We start from the raw sequence: 8,318 nt of genomic DNA, 5'->3' as shown, positions 1-8,318 counted from the left end.
AAATATTAGTATCATAGAATCATAGAATCACTTAGGTTGGAAAAGACCTTTAAGATCGTCCAGTCCAACCATTAAACCAACATCACCAAGTCCACACTAAACCAATTAAGGGTAGACTAGACTAAACCATGTCCCAAAGTGCCACGTCTACCTGGTTTTTGAACACTTCCAGGGATGGTGACTCCACCACCTCTCTGGGCAGCCTGTTCTAATGCTTGACTACCCTTTCCATGAAGAAATTTTTCCTAACATCCACTCTAAACCTCCCCTGACGCAGCTTGAGCCCATTTCCTCTTGTCCTATTGCTAACCACTTGGGAGAAGAGCCCAACACCCACCTCACTACAACCTCCTTTCAGGTAGTTGTAGAGAGCGATAAGGTCTCCCCTCAGCCTCCTCTTCTCCAGACTAAACAACCCCAGTTCCCTCAGACGCTCCTCATAAGGCCTGTGCTCCAGACCCTTCACCAGCTTTGCTGCCCTTCTCTGGACACGCTCCAGCACCTCGATGTCTTTCTTGTAGTGAGGAGCCCAAAACTGGACACAGTATTCCAGGTGCGGCCTCACCAGCGCCGAGTACAGGGCGACAATCACCTCCCTGCTCCTGCTGGCCACACTATTCCTGATACAAGCCAGGATGCTGTTGGCCTTCTTGGCCACCTGGGCACACTGCTGGCTCATGCTCAGCCGGCTGTCTACCAGCACCCCCAGGTCCTTTTCAGCCAGGCTGCTTCCCAGCCACTCTTCCCCAAGCCTGTAGCGTTGCATGGGGTTGTTGTGACCCAAGTGCAGGACCCGGCACTTGGCCTTGTTGAACCTCATACAGTTGGCCACGGCCCATCGATCCAGCCTGTCCAGTAGTCCTTGACTGTTGTCATACTGTCTCTTAACCTTATTTTGTTAATTTAGATTTGATGCTTTTTTTCCTTCCTTTACGTAACAAAAGAAAATAAAAGTGTATCTGAAACTAAGCATGTATTCTTCTGACGATACTCTTAGTTACCTTGAAACAAGTTCAGCTCTCCTCACAGTTGTAACAATGGAAGTAAAAAACAGTGCTGGTGTTAATTGATGATATTCTCTGTTAACGTTAGCAGAGGGAAGAACCACATAATACACACTGGCTGACCCCAGAGAATGAGGATGAAAGATAATGTGACCATGTCAGCAAAAGGGAAAGCTGTGCTGTTGGTTGGAATGAGTTGAGGAACTCTTAAAAATAAGCCAATTTTCAAAGTAATGTGTTTGTGGGTGATTTGCCAGTATAGACCTATATCATCAATAAAGGCCCGCTGGTATGCATGTACATACTGGGAATGTAATACTAGGAATCGCTTTATTTTGAATAAATACTCAGTTTCAGGTCCTGCATCGTGTGGGGTGCCTCATCACTGCAGACTAAATGTGATGGTGAACGCTTAGCTTGGCTAAGCCTAGGCTGGGTGCAAGTGAGGGAGACGCTGTGTCCTCTCCTGAGTGTTGCCAGGGCTTCTGGAGCCAAACGCTGTGCTGCTGCTGCGCTGTTTTAAGCTGACCCCTCCTGACATCTTGGCAAACCCTGGGAAGCCGTGCCTGCCTTCCTGAGCTTGTGGGCAGGAAGGGGGGAGCTGGGGGAAGGCTGGTTGCTTAGAGCTCACTGTCAAGGTTGTCTCTTGCTGGAAGGTGGTGATTACCACCTGGAAGGAGAAGGACCCTAAGCTCCAGCGCAAGTCTCTGACCTTTTTAGCTTGGGCGGAAAGCACTAAGCAATTCTTGGTGACTTTCTGTGTGAAGGTAGTGGTTGACATGGTCCCAAGGCTGACATTAAACTTGAGACTTACCTGCTTGGACACTTCATCTCTGTGATGCACTTTCAGGTCATCTTTTTACTCTTTACTCACTTTCCCCTTGAAATTTTCAAGGAACTCTGCCTAAGTTACTGCAGCAGGTATTCAGAGCTGCTGCTTTCAGCTACTGAACAGGGCTGGAAATGGGAAGGAGAACATGAAGGGAGTCTTCTGAATGTGGGAAATAGGAAGGCAGCTGTAGGCTGCTTGAGAGTATCTTAGTCTATACATGGAATAAGAGCAGGGTTTTAAGGTAATACCTGATGTCAGCTGTATTTTGTGTTGTATTTTTAGTGGTACAGTTTCTTTCAACCTCTCAGCATAACAAGTGAAGTGAAACCTAGTTGTATAAGATGTGTCAGATTCAAAGGTTTCTTGCCTGGAGACTGAGCGTGTGAAAATGAATGTGTACACTTTCTGAGAGTACGTTCTTCAGAAGGGGAAAAAAACACGCACAGAGGAGGCTGTGTTGCAGCTTGGGGCAACTGATTTGTCAATGTAGGTCATAAGCAATTTTTAATATCTGCAAATAAATCTGTGAGGAGAAATAATCTGTTATGTGTTGCTGCTCTGTAGTGTTTGAATCATGGATAGCTTGTGGAGAGCTTGCGCTCTACATCCTCTACTCTGGTCAGATTCCCGATGAGGGGTCAGCATCCCTGTGTAGAGTCTTTAGGCATTGCATCAAGTGAAATAAAAATAAATGTTACTTCTGCTTTCACTGAACGTTGTGGCCTAGCTAGTCTTAAGTAGGAGTTGACAGCTGTCGTGCTTGTTTCTCTATTAGTGAGCAGAAATAAGGTTTCCTGTACTCCACTTATGACACATCATTAGTGTTCAGTGGGACTTTCTGTAGTAGAGCTCCAGGCTCAGTAACCAGGTACAGATTTTTCTTCCCCTCCATGGTTGCAGAATGTCTGACGCCTTTCATGGTATAACTGGTTCTTATTACATCTCAGTAAAACAACAAGCCGGAGGTGGGAAAGCATAGTATTGTTTCTTTGTTTGATAGTTATCAGGATGCTACAGCTGATGAGTTTTAAAAAGCAAGATGTTGTATTACTCTTCCAGGTTATTAATTTAAAAGACAAAGAAAAAATCCCCACAAGTAAGCCACTGTTCAAAGTATTTATGTGTTCAAAGTAGCAATAATATAGCAGAGGCATGGAAAAATGAGTGGGTTTTGTCTTGAAGTATGTGTTTCCAACATGATTAAAAAAACTGGAGGTTTTTTTTTTTTTCCTCTGAGGAGAAGGCTAATGCTTTGGTTTTTTCCTACTTGATGATCTGTGGTGATTTTAGTCTACTTATTGTTAAGGAAACAGCACTTCATCTTTATTATGTCTTCTCATTTGGATCAGTTCTCATATCTGATAACAACAGTTAACAGTGAATAATCTCATTTATCTGTGTCATCTGAGGATCTGAAAGTGCCTCAAAGTTCGTCCTAACCCCTTTCATAAAAGTGTTAAATTCAGTTAGTGTGAATTTGAAATAGCCTTTAAGGATGCTCCTTTTGAACGCAATACTTCTCATGAGCCTCCAAATCAAATGCATGTGAGCATCTCTCTTCTGTTCCCACTGTTGTCAAGATCGAGAACAGCTGCTGTTAGTGAGTGGGCCTAGCGGAGGACTCTTGGAGTCCTTAGTATAGTTAAAAAAACAGAAACCCCCACTCTGAATTTTGGCTTCTAGTTCGCCTCTTCAGTCAGTTAATTCCTCTGTCCTTGTCTGAATATGAGACAGTTAACAGAAGCTTGCACAAACATGATAAAAGCTCATCTTTCAATGGAAGAGTGAGACCTGTATGGCATAATTTTTTGCATGTTTCAAAAAAGTTTTGCATAACTAAACTTGAAGGAGGTACCTATTACTGCATTATTTATTGTTAGTTGTTTATTAGTTATTGGAAGAACATGACACCGGAAGAAAGCCCCTGGATTTACAGGGTCTAGTCTCCCCAGACCTAAGCAATAGTCCAGGTACTGCCATGTGTTCTAGGTCACGGTACTCTATAGTGCTTAGTAAGATTGGAAATCCAGAACCCACAGTGGTAATATGCGATCTGAATAGGAAAGAGTGAGAACATCAACAGGGTACTGTGCTGTCTTTTTTGTGTTAACACTAAAAACATTGAAATCAGTAAGGACTGCGGAAGAATTCAGATGAAGGCTGTGTCTTTAAACGTACATTTTATTTTTTAGGCATGAAGAACAGTTGCTGTAAGATACCACAGGTAGGGTTTGAAAATTTAAATACATGAATCAGAAAAATTTAATGTACTTCTGTGGCGTTGCCCTTCGTGTTTTGGGCAGTGTGGCTTGGGTTTTCTTTTTCCTGTTGTGCCGTATTGCTTCCTGCATATTAATTGCTTTTTTTGGTCTTGAATTGCATAATGGATTTTGGAAAGTTGTAGGCTTATCATAATTATCTTTCTCTCTGGTTTTTGTGTCATTGGAAATTTATTTGATTCAGGGCTGACAGAATTCCCTTAAGACCAATTTTGGGTGGTTTTGCTTAGTTTTTTAAGCTGAAGAGTTGTGTTCTGTAGAGTAACTGGCTTGCACAGTCAAGCCAGTACCACCTCCTGTTTATTATTTCCAATAAGATTAAGACTCCTGGCTTATATGATTTGCTCTTCTAAGTCTATCACAATTGTGCAGAGGGTATGTATAAATCTGTTGAGTGATGCCAGCTAAAGGGAGAATTTGTGCTGTGACCCATCATGTATTACTGTTGCCCAGCCTGCCAAACAAAGCTGTTGGGTTGTTTCTGTGAGGGCTTCGTCTGTCTTCATCGGCTTGTTCTTCTCCCCTCTTCCTGTTTCATGCTTGCAAGTTCTGGGAAAGAAGAGGTTTTTGCTTTTAGTGTTAGCCCAATGACATGAAGTTCATGTCTATGGCATGCATAGTACAGTAGCATTTAATGAATAAAAGAACATGCAAAAAGTACAAATTGTAGAGGAGAAACCTGAAATGTGCCCAGTTGAGAGAACGATGGAATACTATAATTCTTCCGCAAACTGTAGAATCCTCTGCCTTTCTCTGTTAAGCACTTCTGAAGGTTGGTTTCTTTATTACTTAGGTTTTTATCATTAATATTTTATGTATGCAATAATGATGGACTTGTTTTTGGTGTAGTGGATGAAATTAAGTAAGCTGTCTCTGTCTATTAGAGCCAAAAAGCAGAGAGATGGAGACGTGGCTCCATCTTGGAGACCATGGGAGTTGGGTGTAGCATCAGAGGTTGAAGGCCAGACTTTCTTTCTAGAGTGCATCACGATTATTATGAAAAAAAATCATGGTACTTAAAATTTTTATTATGAAAACCTGACCTAACATGGAGTAGCTGCTCAAAAGGAGCAGCTGGGTGCACAGTGATGTAGAAGAAAGCTTGTGTTTAGGGGGACAGTAGGGTTTGGGTGATTTTTTTTTTTTTTAATCTGTTTTAGTAGCAGGCGACTCAAGTACCCTAAAACTAGATCCAGGGCAGGATCTGTTTCAGCATGGGATGTCTAGTAATGCTGTATGAATTCCCTTCTCATCACAGTATTGATGTTATGGGGGGGTAGAATTTCATACATTTTTATGGGGGGAAGGATTGAAGGGCTGGCCCTTCAATTCAACTCAAAATGAATCAAAATCTGTCAGCGAACTATTTGACTCAGTCATGTGGTAATGAGTATCAGGCTTCTGTACATGCCTTGAAAGTAGTCCAGGTAATTCGCTATGTTGTTTAATCTGAGTGTTGACAGATTAGTTCCTTCTGGCTTGCTCATATGGGTATTTTTGTGAGCTAAAAAAAGGTTTGTCTAATTAGAGACGTGTTGGCATCTTGGGTAGCATAATATCTTGGGAAGGATCTTACGGACGTGCTCTTCCTTGTAGCAGCCAGTGAGTCCTCACCTTGCCAAACGCTAATGGTTAAAGTCAGTGAATGCCAGAAATATCTTGTTAATTCATCTTCACATTGTTTGTGGAATGAAATTGGGAAATCATTATTTTTACTAATAATAATAATTTTAGTAAGCCAACCAGTTGGACAACTTGCAGAGAAGACTGTGAGTCACAGGCTTGCTGCCTGGGCAGAGAAGAGTCCTGCATCAAATGAAGATGAGGGGGACCTTTGGCGTATGTATGGCGTGCTGTAACAGTGCAAAATAGCTGAAACACTTCATGTTAAAACTAGTGAGTTACATCAGACTTCTCACATGGCTCCGTTCAGATGTTTGTAGTTCAGCCAAATGGCAGCAGAGGAGGATACCATTCTGCATAGTTTGAAGGATAACATAAGCAACGTGGTCCTTGGAGCAGTTACTTTATCAGTGTAGGTTGTGCCTCTGTGTTGAGGGTGGGTAATGAACTGTATGCAAAATAAATAATGAGACTGAAATATCAACCACAGAGCTCCCTTTGAAATGCAGTTCATGCAGGGTGGAGGTCCTGTTTCACAAGCAAAATTTTAGCTCTTCTGGCCGTGGTGAATTTCTGCTTGGGTAGATAAGGGTTTGTTCAGTCAGACTGTAACGCAAGAAAAAACTGCTAAGCAGATGGGTTGCAGCTTCTGTTCCTTCTTGGAGGAGCTTACAAAATGCACTGTATATTTCCTGCGCTGCACTAATAATTTTGTAGGTTTAGAGTAATTAGTTCAGTAGTGTAGTGTTGTCTTTCTACAATAGGAAAATGATGTAAGCCTACAGGTTTTTCCAGATATGGAAAATCTAGTATCTCTTTTTCAAGGAAGCTTGTTTCAGGAACTCAGGTGCCTTATATACTTTAACTCACTTTGTCTAATAACTATATTGTAAAAACTGTAGGATGTTAGCACTGAGTAATAAGCCAGTCTTATATGAGTCATGCTTGGAAGTGCAACTTGACTATTGTGGTTTTCATACTGGTGTTTTTTTACAGTTGTTGTTGTTACTATTTATTTAGAAAGTTACAAGTCCAAACATTTAAACAGAGGTGTTTGAAACTGTATTGCTGTCTGTTCTGGGACTGTACTGTAAACCAAGTCTGCTGATTTGCCCCATGGGCATCCCATATAGGATCTAAAAAGAACAAAAACAGTGTTCAAGAGGTCATTTAAATAACTCCTTTTCTTCCTTTCTTCCTTCTTCTAAATGCTTCTAAATTAAAGACAACAATTCTGTGAGAGGTTGAGTTCTAATACATTTTATGGAATGGAGATAAGATGTAAGCATCCCTCAAATGGAATAGCGTCCTCTTACAAACTATCCTTTTGCAGCCCAGTTTTAGCAGGAAAAGTTGAAAAAATAAATAGCATACAAAAGGGGCAAAGATATTATACAGAAGAATTCTTCTTCCATGAGTTGCTTAAGTGAATGAGGTGCTGGAAATGTGATGAATGAGATGTGAAGCTATCTTAAAGTCAACAGCTACTTCAAATGAATTCCTGAAAACTGAAGACTGCTATTATGTTTAACAATAAGTCAATAAATTACAGAGCACTGACATTTGAGGGATATAGTTCATTTGAGAAACTGACATTACTCAGATGTTAACTTGTTTATCAAATTTGTTGAACTAGGATTGTTTCTCAATTTTGAACTGACACATATAACTTAAATTTGTTTAATGGTATGATGTCTGGCTCTGCATATAGTAATTTTCCTTTTCATATCCTTCCCAGGTACACGTGTTGAAATAGGTTTAAAATATAACTTACACCAACTTAGGGTACCCTTTTGCAAGAAAAAGGTGCTTTAATGTAAATGAAAACTAGATCTTGTTTAGGGCTTTTTTTTTGTATACTTGCTCTCACCTTGTAGTTTCAATTTTATAGGAGTGAGTTTCATGGGTATAATAGGAACCCAAAAGTTATTACTGAGCTTGGAATAGTTCTGTAGTGTTACTGTGAAATATACTCTTCTTTTTCTTCTACTTCATGTATTTATGCAAGATAAAATAAGTGATGGTGGCTCTGAGCATTGGAATAGAAAATACAATGCTTGAATTAGATGGTTTAAAATTAATGTATTTCAGTGCAAAACCTTAATTCGATTCAGTAAAACAGTCTTATGTTTGTTTTGGGGTAATGACAGGCTTTCAGGTGATGAGGTTTAAAGGCAGTATCATAGCATTTCTGCACATGTAGACATACCAAAAGAAATTATAACACTTGTCATATTTATTGGTATCATTAAACACTTCTTTCAACAAACTTGCACACCTGCTGGATTGCATCTTTTTTTTCAAATGAGATAAAGATATTTAATTCTGACAGGAATTGGGTTTTTTTTGTTTCTTGTTTACCCTGCTGCTATTAGTCAACATATTATATAGCCACATAAATGACCAAAGACTGTTTCAAAATCTAAATGAACAGCTTGGGAGCAAGATTGGCTTTTTTTTTTGTTTTTTTTTACTTCCACCTTCTTAATGCACTTTTTATTTGGCTTGTTAAATCTTGATTCCCCCACCCCCGCTGTGTTAAGTGTTAGTTGGTGCTGCACTAGATTTGGTGCTTCCTGA

This window comes from Pelecanus crispus, chromosome 1, assembly GCF_030463565.1.
Source record: "Pelecanus crispus isolate bPelCri1 chromosome 1, bPelCri1.pri, whole genome shotgun sequence".
NCBI classification, from domain to species: domain Eukaryota; kingdom Metazoa; phylum Chordata; class Aves; order Pelecaniformes; family Pelecanidae; genus Pelecanus; species Pelecanus crispus.
Note: the sequence above shows the minus strand (reverse complement) of the source record.